At 37.6% G+C, this 7,833-nt stretch overlaps 1 pseudogene; it reads left to right on the forward strand.

The window, feature by feature from the left end:
- The first annotated feature begins 2,051 nt into the window (after positions 1–2,051).
- On the forward strand, positions 2,052–6,688 carry LOC123845301 (glutathione S-transferase P-like; annotated as a pseudogene).
- The last annotated feature ends 1,145 nt before the right edge of the window (positions 6,689–7,833 follow it).

Here is a 7,833-nt window from a genome sequence, read left to right on the forward strand (position 1 = left end):
AGAGATTGGGGAATAGTATTCTGAGTGATAAGATAAAAGGAGGGAATCCTGGGAATGTCAGCCCACTGGCCCACACACTCTCACCATAAATTCATGCTTCATTCAGAAGCAGTGCTGTATGGCAAATCAGGATGGTGACTAGGGTATGCAAGAAGTTCACAGACAGTGATGCTGGCAGAAATATGGCAAACAATGAAGGACAATCCATATCCAAAATAAGTTTCTATTCCAATGAAGACAACTCTCTCCACAACCCCTCACAACCATGATGGCAGGTATCTGACACCCTCCAATAAATGGAGGGGATCAGAATTGGTCACTGCTATAGATTGACTTTGGACACAACAGTGATGATAGCCAGGAATGTCTTGGGGAGGGAAAGTCAATGTAATTGAGCACAGGCATACTTTCCATTCCTGCCACCAAGACCATTTTTTCCTTCGTGAGCTATTTTGAATAACCTCTGGGGTAGCTGAGGATAAAAGTTTACTTGACATCCACCGTATAGGTCATTTTGTCTACTTGATTATTGAAAGGGCACCTTTGCAGTAAATGTATTTAGGGAGAATTTACACAAGACACAAATATCTACACATTTGAGACCGTTCTAAGAGGTCCATCCAAATTCCTCTTTCCCAAACCTCTTGTCATCAATCCTTTATTTTTGTTCCTGTTTAGTCCCTGACCATCTGTTCATGCTAATAGCTACTGTCCATGAATTAGTGTAGATGCATTCTTTAGGACATTTTGCTCTGCAGGCGAACTGGGCCTCCAGATAAACACTGGAGTTCGGAGCTCTGCTCACATGGAGGATTGTCCTTTCTTATTACCCATTAGGGATATTCCCAAGTAGGGCTGTAATATGACTTCTGCCTTGTGATAGCATACTGTCTGATTGCAGAACCTTCTATAAATCAAACATGAGTCTTCTTCTCCTAACCCAATGATCACTGTGACCTACTCATGGGGACATAGGAATAGCCTGAGGGAGAAGTGGCAGCCAGGAAGACAATTGCTACTGGCATGTAAGCACCATGCTTGGACAAATTATTTGTGGCTTCAGCACCAACTTGAGAGTGGTCCTACAGACTCCACTTCATGGCTTGGTTGATCAACCATTTTGTTTTTTAATGATGGGAAGTTCCATATGCAAATAAATAAATAATAACATAGTCATGTTCCATAGTCAGGCATTCCTTCTCTACCAAAGCATGGGTGTCATAATGGAAGTTCTGGGAATGCCTTAATAGAAGTCCCTTTTAAGTGACTTTAGCAAACCAATAGTATATAATACAGCATTGCTAAAGTCCTCCCATTATTTGAATGGCTTTTCCTTTAAAATTTTTTAAAATTTTTTATTATGTTATGTTAGTCACCATACAGTACTTTGTTAGTTTTTGATGTAGTGTTCCATGATTCATTGTTTGCGTCCTTTAAAATTTTTATAAATTAAAATTGTGAATAGAATATTCCCTTATGATAACCACAAAGAAATCCAATGTGAAATTCCTATATCCACAAGAACACTGCAGGTTTTACCTAATGCACTAGCCTACAAAATTGCTTGCATAGATAAAGCAAAGTTGAGGACAGATGTAGTCTGAAATGAAAACACCAACATTATCTCAGCCTCTCAGGGAGTTAAGTACCCTATCCTGAGTCTCAGTCTCCTAGAATAAATTTAATTTACTACAATAGTTGTCACTAGTTAATACTCAAAACTTGACAAGTTATATATATATATATATATATATATATATATATATATATATATATGCATCTGGATGGACGTGTAAGTTTTCTAAGATATTTCTTTTTTTTTTTTAAGATTTTATTTATTTATTTGACAGAGAAAGACACAGCGAGAGAGGGAACACAAGCAGGGGGAGTGGGAGAGGGAGAAGCAGACTCCTGCCGAGCAGGGAGCCCGACGCGGGACTCGATCCCGGGACTCCAGGATCATGACCTGAGCCGAAGGCAGTCGCTTAACCAACTGAGCCACCCAGGCGCCCCTTCTAAGATATTTCTGACTAACACTTATCCAGCGTGAAATGTCGAGGAAGACTACTGGATGCGATAAGAAAGTAAGATGTATGTAAGACAAACCATTACATGAAAACAGCTGGAGTCTTGCGGATTATGTAATTCAGAAAGTACTGTTGGTTTCTCCTATATATAGCCTTTTTCATATTTTACATTCATATGTAGCTCTGTGGTTTTCTAAATGAAAGATTCAGGTTTTGAAAGCCAATCTCAGTCCTAGTGTTTCCCAAATCTTGTTTTAATGTATAGAAGCATAAGAGGAGTAAGCAAAAATTTAGAGTTGTAACATCTCTATAAAAAAAAAAAACAAAAACGGTCTCAACCCAAGTTTCTCAAAGAGATCTCCTATGAACACCTTGTGTTTATGTGTAAAAAGAATTATTGGTGTGGAAGGAGAAAAATATTCAGCAGCAGTCATTCTGGTACCCAGACTGGAAAACGGCTATTTGGGCAGCCCCTAAATTTTTTCTTAATTTATTCTGACTTCCTTGCAAAGCATGCCACATCGTGAAAACCCAGGGGGTATAAATCTGTTGCAAGGGCAGGAAAACTCCCACTGGCTGGGTGGATGTTTGCTTGCAGATGAGAAAATTGATCGAGAAAAAATCTTTACTGAGCAACTTTGCATCAAGGAGACTAGGTGATGCAGAACAAAAAAATTGTATATTCATTGGCTGTGTCGGTACAAATGAAAGTGTCAAACTTATCTTTTGGCAATGTAAATGGACTCTACAGGCAAATAAACTGCAATAATATCAACAGGCCTTACATAAACTGAAGAAAATTGCCTTCCTAGAGTCATATATGCCAAGCCTGATTCAGAACATGGCACACTGCCTTGGCATTGTTTGTGTGTAGGTGTCCTTCACTCATAAAGGTTAGCTGCAGGTGCATTTACAGCTACTCATCAGTATGGTACAGAGACATGTAATGATGTAACAGGAAGCATGATTTATGGAGCAAGTCAAATAACTTAATTTTAGTAGGAAGCTAAGAGAATAGGGTGCTCTGAATTAATCTCTGATTAAGAGACAATTGAATAAAATATGTTTTATGGGTGCCTTATAGCTATAAAGCTTTCTAAAATATGCTGGTTCACGTTCCTACCTAGCAGGCACATGGTGAAGGGTCTTGCCGGACTCTCTGATTTCTGTCAGTGAGTCAATAATTTTGCCTATCACCCCTTTTTACACTAATACTCTCTTCTAGGAACATAATACATATTGATTCACTTACGACTTTATATAAGGTATGCCTTCCAATAAACCACCTTTTACAGTTGAGGACACTCTGGTAGGGAGAGTTAGAACTAGGGTACTTTAAACGTAGAGCCCACATTCTTAACCCCTTTGTCATGCTGCCCCCAAAGCACAGTATACAATCACTTAGATGCTGACTATTCCATGTCTTTGGTTATTTCTTCCTTGGCTTTCAGAACCAGTTCTCAAGTCATAATCAATCCCATACCATCCTTTAAATTGCCATTGCTTCTTACCAACCAATTCTTGACATTTTCATATGTTTCCAGAACAAATACAGAGTATTCTAATTGACTGATCCATCTGTCTTCGCTCTTCACCTGTGGTTCATTGTATACAATATTACAAGATTAATCTTTTGGGAGCACAACCTGATTGACGTGTCTATGCACCTGTTCCTTGCTCTAATATAAGAATCTGTTGGTCTAGCCAAACCCATATCCTAATTCTACCCTTGCATCTTGGCCAGTCAGACCACTTGTACCATTATACTCAATTGGAATGCCTTCCTCTTCCCTACCTACCTACTGGAAACTGATACCCATATTTCAGGTCACATTTTAAGATTTCCCCAATCTCCATAAATAATATCAGCCTACAGCAACTATCTCATTACCTACACCAAACATTTGACAACCATCCAACTTAAGATCTAGCTCTCTACTTTCACTTTGTAAGTAAAAGCTGAATTTAGAATTGATGGCAGAGTTCTATGGTTGTAGAAGGTTTAGATAATATTTAATTGAATATTAATTGGCCCCAAAATACTCAGCAAAAATTTCCCTTTTACTTAAATTCATTTTTTCTGAAAGACAACAGAAAATTCAGGTTAATTGACAATTAAGTTATTTTGAGTCTTGTTAAAAGAAGGATTACTGTTTTTCCCATCCACAGCCCAATTCTCTACTGCATAAAAATTACTGAGTAATGGGAATTTGTTTAGTGTTTCAAGTATCCTGTGAAATTTAAAAATTTTAAATTACTAGCAGTAAATTCTCTATGTGCTATGAAAAATACCCATTACCTAAGTAGAGTAGAATCTGGAAGTCTGAACACTTTCAGATTTGAGAACTACCATAATCATGGATATCCCAAAGTGTGTGTTTTGGAGAGGGATGGGGAATTGAAAGATGAAAGATGGAGTCATTAAGAAAACAAAATATAATCAACATTCATTTCCAACGTGTGCACACAGAGGGATTGCTCATTTGGCTTGCATATGTAGTCATAATTTATCAGTCTTCATCTAATCATAAGCAAAGTATCCACAAATTTATAAGACTGGCTTGTGATCAACAATATAGAAATCAGAGCAGTATTTATGGTCTTAAAAGAATTTACCAGAAAATGTGTTGATCCTGGGAATAAGTGAAGTAACACTTATAAACATATAGGAGAAAGATCAGTACAATGAAACCCCATTTTCAATGAAAAGTTGAAATGTAATTGCCAAAGCTTTTTTTTAGGAGAAACTTTAACTTACAGTAAACATATGCAGTTAATAAACTTGAATTATATTATATAAGAGGTTATCATGGAAACGTTGACAGAATGAAATGTCACAAAAAGAACTACCATTATCTAATGCATTCTTCCTACTTGGTAACAAAAGACATAATGATTAAAGTTATATTCTCAAAATCATCTGTCACTCCCACAGGTTAGCAATTTTTCCATGTAGTAGAAAATGCCTGTGATAAACAGATTTGTCACATGTCAATTAAAGAAAATAAAGATTAAAGTCCTCCAATAATATGCTGGAGAAAAATAACATGTTTTGATATTTTAGCATTACCAAAGTTCACATTTCATTTTAGAACTGCCAGGAAAATAATAAAAAGTGCTGTGTGAAAAACATGGTCTTTAAATTCAATTTCCCACTGATGTGTTAATGAACTTGAAAAAAATCAAAGTATAATATGAAAAGCACAAGGCAAGTTACAAATAGGGCAAGATATTTTTAATAGCATACTTCAATAAAAGTAGACATTACCCTTAATATTTTCATTACTGAAGTTTTTACAAAGACATTTTCAGTTAACAGCAAATCTGGTTTTTCTGTCCACTATATTCTTAGAACTTAGAAAAATTTACCCAGAGTTTAATAAAGCTAACAGTAATTGATAAAAATAGGCTTTTCCTGGATGAATAGAGACCTCATACAGGTATTCCTTCCTTTGTGTAATAAATGTGCAACTAAAAGCATAGAAGTTTTTATTTTTATTATTTCTCCCTTTAAAAAATCAAAGGAGGGGTGCCTGGCTGGCTCAGTAGATAAGGCATGAAATTCCTGATCTCGGGGCTGTGAGTTCGAGCCTCACATTGGGTGTAGAGATTACTTAAAAATCTTAAAGAAAGAAAGAAAGAAAGAAAGAAAGAAAGAAAGAAAGAAAGAAAGAAAGAAAGAAAGAAAGAAAGAAAGAAATTTAAATAAAAACTTGGAAAAAAAATAAATAAAAATTTAAATGCCAGAGGAACTATGTAAACTGTAAATTGTTTGGTAAGGCAAATAATCAAGTTGAGATATTTTTTTTTCTAGTCAGTTCAAATTTTCATATAAAACAATTTGCCAGAAACTTTATCATCAAAATTGAAATAATATGGGAAGTACAGAGAGTCATAGAATATTTTCTGTGAAGGAAGCAAACACAGGCATTATACTTTTTAATTTCATTATTAAATCAGCAACATGTTTCTACCTAAACTTCCTTAAGTGGTGGTTGCCAGAGGGAAGGAGGATGGAGGTTAAGAGGTACAAACTTCCAGTTATAAAATAAATAAGCCCTGGGGATGAAAGGTCTAGCATAAGAGCTCTGTCACCGAGGTCTACTCCCCTGTTCGAAGCCAGAGCTGGAAGGAGGAGGTGGAGACCTGGCTGCAGGGCTCCCTCAAGGCCTCCTGTCTGTATGGGCAACTTCCCACGTTCCAGGAGGGAGACCTTACCCTGTACCAGTCTGATGGCATCCTGTGATACCCAGGCCACTCCTTCGGGCTGTCTGGGAAGGACCAGTGGGAGGTGGCCCTGGTGGACATGGTGAATGATGGCATGGAGAATATCCACTGCAAATACCTCATCCTCATCTACAACTACTAGGAGGCAAGCAAGTAGGAGTATGTGAAGGCACTTATGGGCACCTGAAGACTTTTGAGACCCTGCTGTCCCAGAACCAGGGGGCTCAGGCCTTCATCATGGGCAACAGGATCTCCTTCGCAGACTTCAACCTGCTGGACTTGTCGCTGATTCACCAGGTCCTGGCCCTCAGCTGCCTGGACTCCTCCCTGCTGCTCTCAGCCTACCTAGGAGCCTCCGCACCCTGCCCAAGCTCAAGGCCTTCTTGGCCTCCTCCAAGCATGGGAACCTCCCTATCAACGGCAACCGGAAATAGTGAGGGCTTGTGGCACCCTCAGCAGAAAGTAGGGGCTGTCTGCCTTCCTTTCCCCAGGACGAGTAAAATTTCCAAGCGAGAATTAAAAAAAAAAAAAAAAAAAAAAAAAAAAGTATAGCCTAGGAAAGAGAGTCAATGGTATTGTAAATATGTATTGTCACAGATGGTAACTACACTTAAGGTGAGCATTTTATAATGTATATAATTCTCTAATCGCTATGGTTGTACACCTAAAACTACTATAATATTGTATGTCAACTATATTTCAATAAAAAATACATCTCCAAAACAAGAATTAAACGGCCTTATGACAATTTTTTCAACCTAGGAAGCTACTTTTCACTCTTTTTAATTAGAAAGCAAAATTCTCTTCTCCTCATAATACTTCTTTATATGGCAGCTATTTGCTTACTGTTATTGGACATTTAAATTCTTTTTTGCTTAAGCTTCTTATTTACTCCTTTACAAGTTGTTGATATCATAATGGGAAAGTTTTTGCTCAGTGCTAACTCAGCAGAAATACTTCAAAAACTGTTCTAAAATATCTTGAACACTGGTAAAGTGGGGAGGGAAGGTTTATCAAAAAAGGGTATGGAGTTTTCAAGTGAGCTTATGAAGCAGATTAAAACAGTCAGAACTTGCAACAGTGGAAATTAATTAGTTTCAGATTTAAGGAAAAAAATCTGTAAGAAAGTGTGAAAGGACTTCAAATAAGAACTGAGTAAAATGACCTACATTTCCATACATAAATCAAGTTGCATTCAGATATTTATTTTGAAATTTTCACACACCTACCAACTATTAAGCCAAAATTATGCTCCAATTACATATGTAAAGTATCCAGATCATGAGTTGCAAAGCCCTACCACAAGATAGTCGGATCACATCTGCAGTATCATATGCAATTCTTCGTACCATATTTTAAAAACAAATATTTACAGGGGCGCCTGGGTGGCTCAGTTGGTTAAGCGACTGCCTTCGGTTCAGGTCGTGATCCTGGAGTCCCGGGATCGAGTCCCGCATTGGGCTCCCTGCTCGGCGGGGAGTCTGCTTCTCCCTCTGACCCTCCCCCTCTCATGCTCTCTCTCTCTCTCTCTCTCTCATTCTCGCTCTCAAATAAATAAGTAAAAATCTTAAAAAAAAAA

Source organism: Mirounga angustirostris, unplaced genomic scaffold (assembly GCF_029215605.1).
Source record: "Mirounga angustirostris isolate CCGP_5_RB_7025 unplaced genomic scaffold, mMirAng1.0.hap1 SCAF_11, whole genome shotgun sequence".
Lineage (NCBI taxonomy): Eukaryota > Metazoa > Chordata > Mammalia > Carnivora > Phocidae > Mirounga > Mirounga angustirostris.